The 17,296-nt window shown below is 39.8% G+C and overlaps 1 protein-coding gene across 1 annotated transcript in view; it reads left to right on the forward strand.

Annotated features, from left to right (window-relative positions):
• The window catches only part of LOC109426171 (uncharacterized), a 275,931-nt gene that overhangs the window by 103,743 nt on the left and 154,892 nt on the right, over positions 1 to 17,296 (forward strand). The gene's annotated exons all lie outside the window — the stretch shown is intronic.

A 17,296-nucleotide genomic window follows, 5' to 3' on the forward strand; every position in this document is an offset into this window, starting at 1 on the left:
CCTATAGGCACTGCTGTTGAAAGAAAGATTTTTCCAAAGGTTGAGGAAATGTTAATAAATGCCTTAATAAAGCTATGTTCATTTAGAATCCGGAATGACAAAATCACGTATATCTTAGGGATGGAATAACAAACATAAAAGGTGAAGCCCTCAAAACAAAGGTTATTTATTGTACTTTCATGGGAAAATATAATTGAAATTATTTATTTTTATTTTTCACACATTTTCTCACTTTTTCAGTGTTGACCTCTCTAAAAATCTGCACAACGGTGGTAAATTTTAGCAACAACCCCTTTTACACGTTTGTTCAACAATCAGGACATCTATGCAGTGTCCTGAGTGCCTTGACTATTCTGACTAGGATTCCGAAGAAAAATTGCCAAACTTTTTTATTGCGAAATGAGGGGCAATTCAGTGAATTGAGAAAACGCGAAATTTGAGTGTTTTTTTTTTCGTTGATAAACACTACCCATCTGTGACGATACCACTGAACGTCTCCGGCTGTCATGGCAGCTCATCAAAATAGGTAAAACCTCTACATATCCCTTGTGTGCGTTTTTGAAAAGCAGCACGCGATTCTTGAGGCTGTCATCCTTGTATGAATTGGTTCTCATCATCTTGTTGCGAAAAAACCATGCCCAGAGTTTGAACTTCTTGCCAAATCTTCAAATTCAAAGCAGATTTATCAATGAACCCAAGCTTTTTTCTTCCGAGGACACTTCCTTATGTCATGGTTAACAATATCTGTGCACATAACACATAATGTTTTTGATGATATTAACATTTTTCGCGACTGTCGTACCTGACCACGCTAAATTTTCAACGTGTTTGTGCAAGATTTTTTTCCTCCTCTTGTCTTCAATCTGAAATAACTTTTTACTCGTTGCAAGAAAATCGATGAAATTTTCACCATTTTAAGAGGATTAGTGTATGATCAGAGTGCTGCAAAAGAATGATGATTATGTTCATTGAGAGCGCCACTAGAAAATGTGACATGATTCCGGATTCTAAGTGAACATAGCTCTAATACTATGTATCCCAAAACCAATCATTGCTACCACATACTGGTGTATTAATAGGATGCAAACGTTAGACAAAAGCACTATTCTTCAAAATCAGGGACCATTTCTTGTAAATTCACGAACAATCCATAACACCTATAAGCGTGACGCTAACATTTTATCCCATTTCAAATCTTTAGAACTATAGTTGTGAGGCGTTTCTAACGCCTCACGAAATTCTTCCAGTTTATAAAAACGAGGTCATGTTTTATGGGTGTCAACTTTTTTTCTTTTTTTTTTTTGTCGGTTTGAACTGTAAAGTTGATCGATTGCTAAATGATTGATAAATCACAATGGATCAAATTTTCAGCGCAAACCGACTTTCGGATCTTCAGATTTGTTCTCTTGAAAATTCGATGTGTGGCTTCGTCATATCTTCACCTTACTTACTGTTAGAAGTACTGGGGCAAGACATTCTAACCTGGGATTTTCCGAGACAAAAATCCTGGGAAATCCTGCAACCTCAGGATATCCTGAAACTCGGGATTTTTTTCGAAATGTCGGTCACTCAAAATATTTGTTATCAATGGTTTCATCACTTTTATATTCTGGCAGTGGACATTTTTTCTATGGCAATCAGAAGGGTTAACCCTTAAAATGACAGGACAGTCCAAAATTTTTCAAAAATCGAGATCTCAGTGGTTTTTAAAGCTTTTAAGCTGAAATTTTGTATACATCAAGGGGAATAGTTGTACTATAAGATGTATTCATGGACATCCCCCTACACCCTCCCCCTTTAGATGGGGTGTCGAAATAGGTGGCTTTTTGTAGTTTTCGGAAATGTTTCGTGAAATTGATTGTAGTCATGATTTTTGTCATTGAAAAATAGATTTCAGAGATCCTTGATACCCAATTTACTTCGGTGATCACGTCCAATAAACCTAGATCACCTCAAGGCCTCCAATACTTTATGGAATCTAATCCATATGATCTGTAAGCGCCTGAATCTAATCAATGCAATAAATTCATGGAACTATTATGCAGAATACTCTATAGAGTCGCAAGACATAAGCAGACAACTGTATTCGGTTTGTTCGGATGTTCTAGGATATCCAAACTATCCTGGAGTTAAGACTTACATCTACCGCAGCTCCAATTCAATATAACTTTGCAGCTTTTGACAGTTTTGTTCCGAGTTGCTTTGTAATTGAACGAGAAGTATGTTTCACTGTTTCGGGACATTACAAGGTTTGCGTTGCGGTTATCAAAGGGTTTTGATGTATGAATTAGTTTTCTTGGAAATAGTTTTAAAACAATGGGTATTAAAAACTTTCACAATGAAACTCAAAATATTACAAATTGCCAAAGGCATAAAAAAAATCGAGTATAATATTTTATCCGTTGTTGCCTTGATTTCTCGTGCCTCGTGCCATTCCTGCTATTTAGGTGCTCATTGAAGAGCTGCCTTCAGCTTTCGATCACCTCAAGTTCGTCCATTTAGCAGTTCCCGTCCTTTTATCATCTTACCTACACATTTCAGCGTACCGCACGATGCCTTTGCTGGAAGCGTTAACTATCTGGTATAACTTCCGTGTATCTTTAGCACGGCACAGCAGTGTCATTTTCTAACACTCCGTTTTTTTTGCAGGCGGCGTTTTTATTCCAAAAAAAGGGAAACTACTCCACGCTTCTACATGCATCACTTCACATTCTGTCGGGTTCCATGCTGCAGCATTACCGCCCACGCTGCATTATTCTTCTCCGCAACGCACCAATCATTCCGTCGGCTCCGTTCGCCGTACCCGATGGTGCTCTCGACTGCAACGTTAATGGCTGTTTTACATGTACTCCAGCAGTCCTCCAAAGGGGTTACTCCAAACTCACTCTCGTCCGGCTATGCAGCCTAGAGAGAGATTCTACACGCGTATGCAGTGGCTACATCCTGTTGATTCACCTTCAAAAAATAAATAGGAATGACTAAATCCAATTCAATACTCTTATGGTGATAAGCACCAAGATCGTTAGTACGAGTTTTAATCCTGATTTACACAAATCCGGATTAAATTTTAATACCCCGTTCGATAAGCATCAAGAGAGGATTAAACAACGGAAGCACGCAGCCATTCTCTCTTGCTTGAACGACTTGAACATGTGTGAGTGCGCTCGCGGTAGTGCTGTCAATCAGCTGATGTTTATTTTTGTTGACTTCTTCTCCTTCCCTCTGCTACCTAGGGTAAACAGGTATAATATGCCCCCCCTAAGCAGAAATGGCAATATATCTGAAATTGGCGCCTTATTCCATCCATTGTCCATTGCAAATCGTTGTTTCTAAAGTTAGTGAAGTGTTGCATGAGAACTTTACCTCTGGAGGGGCGGCTATGGAAGGTTTGAAACGTTTTCCGAAAACGTTCCAAAATTTACCTTATCAAAACAAACGGGGCAATACGCCCCATCAAAAGAAAAGCGTCCAGCCCCGTGATAAAACTGTACCAGGGGATAATTCTACCACATGATTATCCTAGGAGGGCCTTTTAACAAGTGTTTAACTGCATAAAAGTTGCAAAATAACATAAGCGAACAGAACTAGCTTCGTTTACAATGAAGCCAGCTTGCAAGAGGTAAAATATTACGCCAAAAGCCTCGATTTCAGACTTTTTGATATTTTTATTGCTTTTCTATAACAATCAACTAACGGACCAGCTTGATGGCAACTATTCATCAATATTTAAGATTTCCAATCGATCACGCATGCAAAAAGCGCTTGAATCGCTAGAAAATGAAGGGGGGCGTTTTGCCCCGGTGGGGCGTATTATACCCTTTTACCCTACTTCAAGAAAAACAAAATTAAAAGCAGAAATCGGTACGGAGTTCACTTCGGTAAATAAATTTAGTAGGCAATAGTGCGGAGTTTTTCAAACGCGTTTTTGTATTTGCACCCCAGCCAACGTATTCGGACGCGGTGAAGCGTAAGTTCCTTCTGATTCAACCCAACCCGTGGTAAACAAGCTTTATTTTGTTTCCAACAGCATTGTAAACTTATTTGGTCTACATCAACACGGAACACTGAGGTGCCGGTTTGCTTCCCAGAACTAATGGACCCACCTGTACCATGTCGTCAATCCGCTAAGGCATGAATTGCACTATTCCGGACGTCTCAGTTCCGGACAACCAAGCCCCCAAGCATACTGCCCGCGTTAGATATGAAGCTTCGAACTGGCTGCCGAATATCCCATGCAGATGGATAATTTTGCATTTTCCCTGCCAGTTGGAGAGTGTAGAAAAAGCGGCAACTACCACCCTCGTCTACAAAGCGCTGTGTCCCTCATAACTGGCCAACCTGCTGCCCGATGTGCCGATCAACAGGACCAAACATTCGTTTCCCAACCAAGTTAATCAACAAAATATAAACGGGTCATGATGTTTATTGTTGTGAATGATAAGGTAATGAGTAAAAGTTAGAAATACGTAAAACTTAAAAATAAATGTTTCTTTATCTGATGTATAAAGCACCTTTTTAAATAGTTTTCACTCACTGGTCTGAGAAAATCGATATGCAACCTGTAGTGATCCTAGGAAGAATTGAGAGAAAAAGCTTGGAGGAATTTCACGATAAATTTTTGGAAGAAATCTTGAAGGAATTCCGAGAGGAATCGTTGAATGAATTTGTGAAGGAATACACGAAACAATTGCCGGAGGTATCCTGAAGAAATTCGTAGAATAATCCCGCAGACTTTCATAGAGGGATTCCGAAATTTCTAGAAAAATTCGAAGGAATTCATATAGAAATTTATCCCTAATAAGATGTTGGGGTCAATATGATCTAGACAGGCACGCAGAACGTGCACTTCGCCATCGTGGTGCAAAATTGCTAGCATCCAAAAAGGGTTAACGAAGAACTTCCGTAAAATACCATGTGAAGTTCCCGAAGGAACTTTTATTCGAACTCATGAAAGACATTTTGTTGTATGAATTCCTGAACGTAATTATGAAAGATCTTCTAGAGGAACACTCAACGAAATTTCTAGAAGAACAAAAATCCTGGAGAAACTCCTTTGAAAAATACATAGAGAAAGGCTTCCGGTTCATTCATAAATGAACTATCGAAGTGACTCATGATTTTACGTACGGGGGAATTCCTAGAGGAACTCCCCGAGGTATCTCTAGAAAAACTCTCGAATGAATTCCTAGAGAACCTCTTGGAATAGATTTTCGAGAAGAAATGACGCAGATATTTCTGAAGAAACTCCCAGAGGAGTTTTTATACGAACTTCTGGGATTCCTCATGAAATTTCTTCGGACGTTGTCCAGAGACTTACCCCAAGAATTTTCGCAGTGATCACCTCAAAAATAACCTCGGGGATACCTTAAGAAATGTCCCTAGGGAATTCTCAAGGAATTTCCTCAGGAATAAATGAAGAAATTTGTACAGGGATTCCTCAAAAAATGCCTTCAGAGATTACCCCATGAATTTACTCTGAGAATCAGCAACGAATTTCCCCGGGGAATCATCAGGAAATCTTCTCAAAGATAACTCTTGGAACTTCCTCCAGAGATAAATCCGGAAATACCTAAAAAAAATTCTTCCACGGATTCCTTACAGATTTCTTCCAGAAATGCCTTCCGGATTTCTACCTCAAATTCCTCCGGCAATTCCTCCACTTTTTCTTCCAAAAATCCTCAGGCAATTGCTCCATTTTTACTTCCAAAAATTCTTCCCTACGGAATCCCTACGGAAATTCCTCAAGAAGTTCTTCGAGAAATTCCTACTCATGTTTTTCTTCCACAAATTCCTCCATGAATCCTTCCAGTATTTCCTGCAGAAATTTCTAAAGAAATTCCTGAGGAAATTCCTCAAGAAATTCCGGAAAATCCTCCAGGAATTCGTCTGGAAAATTCCCCAGGAATTGTTCAAGAAAATCCTCCAGGAATTCCTCCATAAAAACCTCCCGGAATTGCTCCAGGAAATCATCCAGAAATTCCTCCAGGAACTCCTCCGGAAATTCCTCAAGGAATTCCTACGGAGATTCCTCGAAAAATTCCTCAACAAACTACTCCAGAAATTCTTTCTGGAATTCCTCCAGGAATTCCTCCGGAAATTCATCCAGGAATTCCTCTGGAAATATTTCCAGCAATTCCCCCAAAAAAATTTCCAGGAATTCCTCCGAAAATTCCTGCATGAAAGCTTCCGAAAATTCCTCAAGGAATTCCCAAGGAAATTCCTCAAGGAATTATTCCGGCAATTCGTCTAGGAATTCCTACGAAAATTCCTCAAGGAATTCCAGCGGAAATTCCTCATGGTATTCCGTCGCTAATTCCTCAAGGAATGCCTCCGGAAATAACTCAAGGAATTCCTCCAGATTTTTTTCCAGAAATTCCTCAAAAAAATTCTCCGGAAATTCCTCAAGAAATTTCTCCGGAAATTCCTCAAGAAATTTCTCCGGAAATTCCTCACGGAATTCCTCCGGAAATTTCTCAAGAAATTCCACCGCACTCAGGGAATTCCGCCGTAAATTCCCAAAGAAACTACGGAAATTCTAAAAAAAAAATCCGGAAATTTCTTAAAGAATCCCACCGGAAATTCCCCAATGAATCATCCGGAAATTCCCCAAGAAATTCGTTCGGAAATATTTCCAGGAATTCTTCCGGAAATTCCTCAAGAAATTCCGCCGAAAATTCCTCAAGAAAATTCCTCGGAGAATTCCACCGGAAATTTATCAAGAAATTCCTCCGAAAATTCCTCTAGGAAAGCTTTCGAAAATTCCTCAAGGAGTTTCTAAGAAAATTCCTCGAAGAATTCTTCCGGAAATTCGTCAAGGAATTCCTCCGAATATTCCACAAGGAATTCCAGCGGAAATTCCTCAAGCTATTCCGTCGCTAATTCCCCAGCAAATTCCTCCGGAAATAACTCAAGGAATTTCTCCAGAAACTCCGCTTCCGAAAATTTCTCAAGGAATTCCTCCGGAAATTCTTCAAGTAATCCGTCCGGAAATTCCCCAAGGAATCATCCGGAAATTCCCCAAGAAATTCGTTCGGAAATACTTCCAGAAATTCCTCAAGAAATTCCGCCGAAAATTCCTCAAGAAAATCCGCCAGAAATTCCTCAAGGAATTCCATCGGAAATTTCCCAAGGAATTCCACCGGAAATTCTTCCTGATATTCCTCAAAGAATTCCACCAGAAACTTCTAAAAAAATTCCTCTGAAAATTCCTCAAGGAATCATTCCGGAAATTCTTCCAGGAATTACTCAAGAAATTCCTTAAGGAGTTCCTCAGGAAATTGCTCAAGGAAATCCGCCTAAAAAGCCTCAAAGAATTCCGCCGCAAATTCCTCAAATAAATACTCCGGAAATTTCTCAAGGAATTCGTCCGGAAATTTCTCAAGGAATTCCTCTGGAAATTCATTAAGAAATTCCTCAAGAAGTATCTCCGGAAATTCCTCAAAGAATTCCTCTGGAAATTTCTCAAGGAATTCTGCCGAAAATTCCTCCAGGAAAGCTTCCGGAAATTCCTCAAGGAATTCCTAAGAAAATTCCACGAAGAATTGTTCCGGAAATTCGTCAAGTAATTCCTTCGAATATTCCTCAAAGAATTCCAGCGGAAATTCCTCAAGCTATTCCATCGCTAATTCCCCAGGACATTCCTCTGGAAATAACTAAAGGAATTCCTCCAGAAACTCCTCAAGAAATTTCTGAAGAAATTTCTCTGGAAATTCCTCATGGAATTCTTTCGGAAATTTCTCATGGAATTCCTCCGGAAATTCTTCAAGTAGTCCGTCCGGATTGTTTCAAGAATGCCCCAGGAAATTCCTCAAAGAATTATGGCGGAAAATCCTCTAGGAAATCCACCGGAAATTCCACAAGGAATCATCCGGAAATTGCCCGAGAAATTCGTTCGGAAATATTTCCAGGAATTCCTCCGGAAATTCCACAAGAAGTCCCGCCGAAAATTCTTCAAGAAAATCCGCCGGAAATTCCGTAAGGAATTCCGCCACAAATTCCCAAAGAAATTCTTCCTGAAATACCTCAAAGAATTCCACCAGAAATTTCTCAAAGAATTCCTCCAAAAAATCCTCAAGCATTCATTTCAGAAATTCTTCCAGGACGTACTCAAGGAGTTGCTCAGGAAATTCCTGAAGGAAATCCGCCTATAATGCCTCCAAGAATTCCGCCGCAAATTCTTCAAATAAATACTCCAGTAATTTCTCAAGGAATTCGTCCGGTAATTCTTCCAGGAATTTCTCAGGAAACTCCTCAAAGAATTCTTCCGGAAATTCATCAAGAAATTCTTCCGGAAATTCCTCAAGAAATATCTCCGCAAATATCTCAAGGAATTCCTCCAGAATTTCTTAAAGTAATCCGTCCGGAAACTCTTCCAGGATTTCCCCAGGAAATTCCTCAAGGAATTTTGCCGGAAATTCCCCAAGGAATTTCTCCGGAATTTCCCCAAGAAATTCGTTCGGAAATACTTCCATGAATTCCTTCGGAAATTTCTCAAGAAATTCCGCCGAAAATTCTTCAAGAAAATTCGCCGTAAATTCTTCAAGGAATTTCGCCGCAAATTCCCTAAGGAATTTCTCAAGCAAATCCCCAAAGATTCCCCCGGAAATTCCTCAAAGAATTCCATCGAAATTTCTCGAGGAATTCCTTCGAAAATGCCTCAAGGAATTATTCTGGAAATTCTTCCAGGAATTACTCAAGAAATTCCTCAAGGAATTCCCCAGGAAATTCCAATGGGAAATCCGTCTAAAATACCTCAAGGAGTTCCGCCGTAAATTCCTCAAGGAATTCTCAAATTTATCAAGGAGGTCGTCAATACCTCAGGAAATTTCTCGACAAATTCGTCCGAAAATTCCTCAAGCAAATCCGCTGGAAATTCCTCAAGCGAATTCGTCGGAAATTTCTCAAGGAATTCCACTTGAAATCACTCAAGGAATTTCACTGGAAATTCCTCAAGAAATTTCACTGGAAATTCCTCAAGGAATTTCACTGGAAATTCCTCAAGGAATTTCACTGAAAATTCCTCAAGCAATTCCTGGAAAAAATGCCGGAAATTCCTCAAGGAATTACACCGCAAATTCTTCAAAAAATTTCAAAGGAAATTCCTCAAGAAATGCCACCGGAAATTCCTCAAGGAATTCCGCCGGAAATTCCTCACGGATTTCCTCTGGAAATTCTTCAAGCAATTTCGCTGGAAATTCCTCAAGGAGTTCCGCAGGAAATTCCTGGAAGAAATTCCGCCGGAAATTCCTCAAGAAATTTGACCGGAAATCCCTCAAGGAATTCGTCCGGATATTCTTCCAAGAATTCCTCCGGAAATTTCCTTAAGAATTCCTGGAAGAATTTCCGGACGAATTCCTTGAGGAATTACCGGATTTTTTTTTCCAGGAATTGCTAAAGGAATTACTTCGGAAATATGCGGCGGAATTACTTGAGGAATTTCCGTAGGAATTCCCGGAAGAATTCCTTTAGGAATTCCTGGAGGAATTTTCGGAGCAATTCCTTCAGGAATTCATGGAGGAATTCCCGATGCAATTCCTTGAGGAATTTCAGGTGAAACTCCTTGAGGAATTTACAGTGAAATTTTTTGAGGAATTTCGAATTAAATTCCTTGAGGTTTTTTTCTTTTCTTTTTTATGGCTCTACGTTCCCACTGGGACTTGGCCTGCCTCTCCCCAATTTAGTGTTCTTTTGAGCACTTCCACAGTTATTAATTGGAGGGCTTTCTTTGCCAGCCATTGCATGAATTAGTATATTGTGAGGCAAGCACAATGACACACTATGCCCCGGGAGTCGAGAAAATTTGTCCGACCGGAATGGGAATCGAACCCGCCGTCTCCGCATTGGCAATCCATAGCCTTAACCACTAGGCTAACTGGAGACCCCAAATTCCTTGAGGTATTTTCAGTGAAATTGCTTGACAAATTTACGGTGAAATTCCTTGAGGAATTTCCGGTGAAATTCCTTGAGGAATTTTCAGTGAAATTCCTTGAGGAATTTCCGGTGAAATTTCTTGATAAATTTACGGTGAAATTCCTTGAAGAATTTCCGGTCAAATTCCTTGAGGAATTTCCGGCGGATTTTCTTGAGGAATGTCCGGCAAAATTCTATGAGGAATTTCCTGGGGAATTCCTGGAAGAATTTCCCGATGGATTTCTTGAGGAATTTCCAGAGGAATTTCTTCAGAAATTTCCGGAGCAATTCCATGTGGAATTTGTTGAAGAATTTCCGGAGGAATTCCTTGACTATTTCGGAGGAACTCTCTGGGAGTTAGAGGTGAAATTCTTTTACGAATTTCCAGTGGAATTTTTTTATGAATTTTCGGAGGAATTCCTTGATGATTTTCCGGAAGAATTCCTTGAGGAATTTTCTTAGGAATTCCTTGAGGAATTTTCGGAAGCTTTCCTGGAAGAATTTTGGAGGAATTCCTGGAAGCATTTCTAGAGGAATTCCTGGAGAAAATCCTAGAGGAATTCCTGGAGGAATTTCCGGAGAAGTTTGTTGAGGAATTTCCGGCAGAATTTCTGGAGGAATTTCCGGAGGATATCCGGGAAGGAGACCTGAAGGAATTTGTGGAAGAAAAAACTTGAGTAATTCCCGGAGAATTCCTTGAGGGGATCCAGAGGAATTCATTAAGGAATTTCCGGAAGAATTTTTGGGAGGAATCATCGAAGGAAATACATGAGGAATTTCCGGAGGAGTTCCTGGAGGAATTCCGGGAGGTTTTTGCGGAAAAATTCCTGGAGGATTTTGCAGAGGAAATCCTGGGGAATTTTCAGGACGAGTTCCTGGAGAATTTTCCGGAGGAATTTCCGCAGGAATTCTTTGAGAAATTTGTGGAAGAAAAACTTGAGTAGTTCCCGGATAAATTCCTCGAAGAACTTCCGGAGGAATTTCCGTAGGGATTCGTTAAGGAATTTCCGGAAGAATTTTTGGAAAAAAAAACTGGAGGAATTGCCGGTGGAATTTGAGGCATTTCTGGTAGAAATCTGGAAGGAATCACTGGAAGAATTTTTTGAGGTATTCCCGGATTTATCTGTGAAGAAAGTTCCTATAGTTATCTCTGAGAAAACTTCCTGATGATTCCCCGGGGAAATTCGTTGCGGATTCTCTGACTAAATTCTTGAAGTAATCTCTGAAGGCATTTTTTGAGGAATCCTTGAGCAAATTTCTTCAGTTATTCCTGAGGAAATTCCTTGGGAATTCTCTAGGGACATTTCTCGAGGTATCCCCGAGTTTATTTCTGCGGAATCCCTTGAGGAATTTTTGGAGATATTCCTTGAGGAATTTCCGTATGAATTCTCGGAAGAATTTCTTTAGGAAGTCCTGGAGGAATTTCTGGAGGAATTCATTTAGGATTTCCTGAAGGAATTTCTGGAGGAATTTCCGAAAGAGTTCCTGGAACAATTTCCGGAGGAATTCCTAAAACATTTCTGGAGGAATTCCTGGGGGAATTTCCGGAGAAGTTTGCTGAGGAATTTCTGGAGGAGTTCCTCGAGGAGTTTCTGGAGGAATTGCTGGAACAATTTCCGGAGGAATTGCTGAGGATTTTTCTGAGGAACTCCTGAAGGATTTTCCGGAGGAATTCCTGAAGGATTTTCGGAGAAATTCCTTAAAGAATCACTGTAGGAATTCCTAGAGAAATTTCTTGAGTAATTGTCGGAGGAATCCCTTGCGGATTTTCGGAGGAGCATCCGGAGGAGATCCTTGAGGAATTTCCGGAGGAGTTCCTGGAGGAATTTCTGGAGGAATTCTGTGAGGTTTTTGCGGAAAAATTCCTGGAGGATTTCCCTGAGAAATTCTTGGGGAATTTTTCGGAGGAATTCCTAGAGGATTTTCCGTAGGAATTCCTTGAATGAATGCAAGGAGAAATCACCGCAGAGATTACTGGAGGAATTCTAGGAGAAATGAAGGAATCTGTGGAGCAGTTTTAGGCGGAATCCCCGAAGGAGTAAATATAACCCGGAAGAGTTTCGTAAATTTGCGTATCTGGAAAATTTGCTGAAAAAAATCTACAGGAATCCTCGACTAAGTTCCTAAAGGAATCCTCAAAGGAGAAATCATTGAAGGAACTTCTGGAGGAATCGAAGTTACTGCTGAAGGAATTTTGAATGCATTTTTGAAGGCATCCCCGAAAGAATTCCTTGAAGCGAAAAAATAGAGAAATTTTGGAAACGTTTCCTAGATAAAGTATTCCTGCAAGAATCCTCGAGAGACTACCATTTATATAAAAAATAAAACTCCTGAAGAAATTCATGGAGAAGTCTGCGAATGAATGCCCAAAACATCTTGGAGTAATGCACGACGAAATTCCCGGAGAAATCCGCGAGAAAATTTTTGAATTCTCCGAGGGAATTCCCGGAGGAATACCCGAAGAAATTTTTGCGTGATGGCCCGTTTACACCTTTGCTAAAACTACATGACAATGCATGAACTGGCGCTAGTAGCGTTTAATTAGCACAGTGTAAACACTTTTTAGCAGACAATAAAATTATCATGATTATTTTAGAAGGTTCTGATTTTCGCGCTAGAACTAGCAGACAATAATCATAACTGTCACACACACTGGCATCTCTGCGATTGTGCCGCACACACACAAACAACTTTGTTTCATTCAGTTTGCTTCGCTCGTTCTCGCGCTCGCTGCTGTCGCCGCCGTCGTCGTGGAAATTTGTGAATTTTTAAAATCGGTGAAATTTGAAATGGCTATTCGAAAGAAGCGAATGTCAAGTGACGAAATTGTCCACTTGCTGGGGCTCTACAGGGAACATGAGCTGCTGTGGAACTACAGCCACGAGCTGTATAAAAATAAGCAGAAAAGGCTGGCGGCCCTGGAAACAATCCGTGCAGCAATGAACCTTGAGTCCGTGGATGAGGTCAAAAGGAGGATTAAAGTGGTCCGTGATACCTACAACATCGAAAAAAACAAAATGAGCAGTTCGAAAAAGTCCGGCGCAGGAACAGCAGACGTTTATCACACCCGGCTTTCGTGGTACAAGACAGCGCACGAGTTTCTTTCGGTATGCGAAGCCAGAGAATCGTACAGCAACATTGTAAGTACATATATTCTATTTACTGTTCCGGAAAACTTCTGTTCTTCTTGTTTTGAAACTTCCGGTATACAATAATGCCCCTTCTATTCATAGCCCGAGAAATCCACCTGCAAACAATCGAAGAAGTCTGTCGAAGATCTATTGATTGAGCCCGAAGTCCGAGACTATCAGCTTTATTTTTTTTTTTTTTTTTTTTTTTTTTTTTTTTTGAAGAGTGACCAGGTGGAGCTGCAGGACAGCTGATAGCAAAGCCTGGACCCTTTCCCAACTTTCCCCCTACTAGGACTAATACTCACGATGGACTAGACGATGTCGTCAACTTGAGCAAAGTGTGTAGTTATTAGCATTAGGTCGTAGTAGTTTTTAAAAATACTGTTTTTAACTTTTCCCAGTGTTTTGATCGAATGGAAGCTCCAAAGATGATTTGATAATTGAAGAATATTTCAATAATCGAAAATCTCCGAGGTCACTGGACAACATTCAGAGATAAAAAGGGTGTCTATGTCTATGTTAACGCCTTCAGAGTACTATTCTTAAGAAATATACAAAGAGCAAAAAGAAAAACAAAAAAAAGAAATGTGTCGTAGCTAATTTTTAAAGATTTGATATTTCTGAAAATTATTCGAAGACAGCTACCAGAACTAGCGTTTTTAGCCGATATGGGCAACTAGTTTTTCTGACAGCTTCCCCAAACAATAATCAGATAATATCCTCAGTTATTTTATAATACATTCTGAAAATTATTTCAAGCTGATTACCAATAGTGTCAATAACCGATGTTAGTCATTGACAGCACCAGCATCATCTCCAAATAACTCTCATATTAGTGTTAGATAACACTTTTTGAGCTTCCATTCGATATTGTAAAGAAATTTGTCAAACCCTATTTGTCAAAATATAGTCAATAATGTAACAAATTGTGTTTCTAATTTCGCTAGTCGTCTTCTGCATATCTGTGATCATCTCAGTCCAAAGTAATATTATATCTATCGTAACCCTTTACAATGTCAACCGTCCTAAGTCCTAACTAAATTCCTGCTTTTCTTGATCAGTGAAATAATACCGTCTAAGATATAAAAACAAAAAAGTTCAGTCAACTGATTTTTGTCAAAAATGAAAATGATAATGATTATTTGTCAACTTTTATAAATTCACAAAACCCATAAAAATAAGAAATACAAATACAAACTCCTATAATCAACAGTTTTATCTTTACCTAATCAGTCCATAATCTTCTAATTGTAATGAATCTAATCTGTAAGGCTGTAAGTCAACTCATCTTAGTGTCCCCTGTCCTGTGTACTAACGAATTCAAGTAACGAATGATGAGTGTAACGCAGAGACCTCCTCTACCCACTCTTGCGTTACGTTAAATTTAACAATTATTGTTAAATTTTAGAAAAATCAAAGATTGCAAAGATTAGGTCTATGCAAGCTGAATTATAATTTGTTTTTGACTTGTGATAAATGCACGACGGATACTCCTTTGGTTCCCATTAGCACTTACGGCGATTCCTTCGCTTACGCTCAACTCGTAAACTAGATATATCTAGCTCAAAGTCCAAGCGGTGGTGAAAGAACTGGCGCTAAAGTGCTAATGGGTTAAGCCCTCCCATCGCGTCAAGATCGAATATCCAGGGGGAGGGCGTTTCGCGAAAGGCAAAAGTTATAACAATAATGAGAATAGTCATAAATAAAAAGAAATAAAATCCAGTGTGTTTCCTAAGTGGCTATTCAGAATGGTTCCACGGACATGGATAGCAAATCATTAAATTTTTGTAATGTATCGGATGTGTTTTAAAATCCATTCGTTTATGTAGTGTACTGCTTTCCTGAAGTACCGAAGATGCGCGATCGCGAGTTAATGATTTGCATCCCATCTTCAAGGGATCACTACAAGCTCAACCCATCATTCCAGCTCTTTAGAATATCAGTGTTGATGAGGTTTTTCAAATATTACGTAACTTGTATGGGAAAGCTTAGAATTTTTCACACAAAATACAATAAATACTGTTACATAATCTTTCAACGACCCCTTACTTGTTCTCCCAAGAATCCTGCCTCGACCAAGTTGGCAGAACGCTGCCCAAACCCTCTCTGAACTGAAGGGCAGGGTCGAAGTCCGAGACTATCAGCTTTATCAATCAATATCATCTTCGGAATCGGGAGATGACCCTGCTGACCTACTGAAGCGGTACGAGGAGGAATATAATAAAGAATACGGATCGGAAGAGCATAGTCCGGTTCAAACTGCCGGACAGAAACGTAAGTCTCCGGTAGCGTCGTCGAGTTTCACTCGCAGTCTCGCAACTCCGAAGAAACGGAAGCGCCGTTCTGCATTGTCCTCTGTGAAACCGAAAGCGACCTCCGACGAAAATGTTCCTCCGCACATAACGTCAGCGCTAAATAAATTGGACAACATCCGTGCATCTGTGTCGCCACCTATTCAGGATGAATTCCAATACTTCGGACTGAATCTCGCTGCGCAACTAAGGGACATGCCGAAGCTACGAGCATTGGTGCTGCAGGACAAACTGCAGAGAATGGTTGCTCTCGAACGAATCGAGTATGAATCGAGTCGGCAAAATCAGCGTATGACTGCCAGTAATGAACCGGCCGACCGTGCATCATCAATGGAATCTCCATCGTTCACAAGAAGGGATGATTATCACCGCGAACTACCTGTTACTCCTCCGCCAAACCCTCAGTCGCCGACAGCAGACTCGCCCAGAGAAGTTGCATTTCAAAATCCGTATGACGAAATGCTCTTCATTGGTCCTGGTGAATTGACGAATGAGCAAGTCGACACGGTGGCCGAAGAAGAAGGGAATACTCTGGCATCGAATGATCCGTCGACGAGCCAAATGAATGACGCTGATCCGGAAATCCGGGTTTCGACGCCAATAGTCCCGTACTACCAAAACATATCTGTTCCAATTTATTTGCAACAGATTAATGCAGACCAGATAAACCAAGCTCCAGAATATTACAAGTTCGACCAGCCGATTATCATATCTGAATTGGTTGATTCCGGATTTGGAGAATCCCAACCGAGCAGTGGTACCCAAGCAGGAGATAAACTTTCTCAGGTATGATAGCATTTATATTCGTAATATATTCAAATATAACACATTGTATTTTTTAGCTGATCCAATCATCATTTGGGAACACTCACTAGATCTGCTACTCCAAGCACTTTTCCGATGTCGTGTCACAACTTCGAACCTACGTTGATTGATTTTGATTTATTTTTTTTTTGTAAGAAACATTTGTTTCGTTTTGTTGGTATGAATTTTATTTTATTTTTAATCTATCAGTTTGAACTCGTTTTTTAGTTTATGTGAAACATTTTCATGATCTTTCGTATTAAAGATTTTCGAAATAAAACAATTTCTGATAGTGCATATTGAATGAAAGTAGTCTTCCCAGTGGTAAGTATTTTCCATTTAACGTTACATCAAAATATTTTGTTTTCAGGCGATCAATATCATCTAGGTATATCATATCGGGATAAATAATGTATTCCGATAATAAGAATGCAGAGGTCTCTGCATACCTTTCTTAGGGCCGATTATTTCACCTCGGCTTAACCGGTAAGCCAGTTTTACCCATACAGGTAAACCTAGCTTAACGCTTAAGCCAGGGTGAAGAAATCGCCCCTTAGGTGTCTAACTAATCAATCTTCCTTTCCCATCCCTCAGCTGCAGCTGTTGCAAAGACATGGCCAGCTCTCCGCTGTGGGAGGATTGCATAAATCTTGTATTGAAGTCAGTGAAGAGCCCCAAATCTCAGTGCTTTGGTAACTTTGAATCAATTACCAACAATATTTGGAATCGGACTTGCAATTCAGAAATTCAAATTTGATCCTGTTTACAAACAATTAAATAATTTCCATGCAAATTGAATGATACTTGACACAATAGTTTAACTGGAACCTTTCACACCTGAAAAAAAAGCTCAAGTTATGAAAAAATGTACCTGAGCCTGCATAAATGTATAAGAATATTCGGAGAGAACGTTGCTGTTATTTGGAGGAATTCGTCTGTAGTTTATCGGGCCTTTCAAAATTGTTGATTTGATATTTGCATCTCCCATTATTTCTCCATCGCCACAGCGCAATTTGTAGTTAGACTGAGACTCTAAAAAATAATATAAATGCGTCAGAAACAAGAAACACTATCCGACAAATGTGCTACGTACCAATTCTTATTTTTGGGAAGTTCACATGGGCTTTAAACTAAATCAAA

This window comes from Aedes albopictus, chromosome 2 (assembly GCF_035046485.1).
Source record: "Aedes albopictus strain Foshan chromosome 2, AalbF5, whole genome shotgun sequence".
Classification (NCBI taxonomy): Eukaryota; Metazoa; Arthropoda; class Insecta; order Diptera; family Culicidae; genus Aedes; species Aedes albopictus.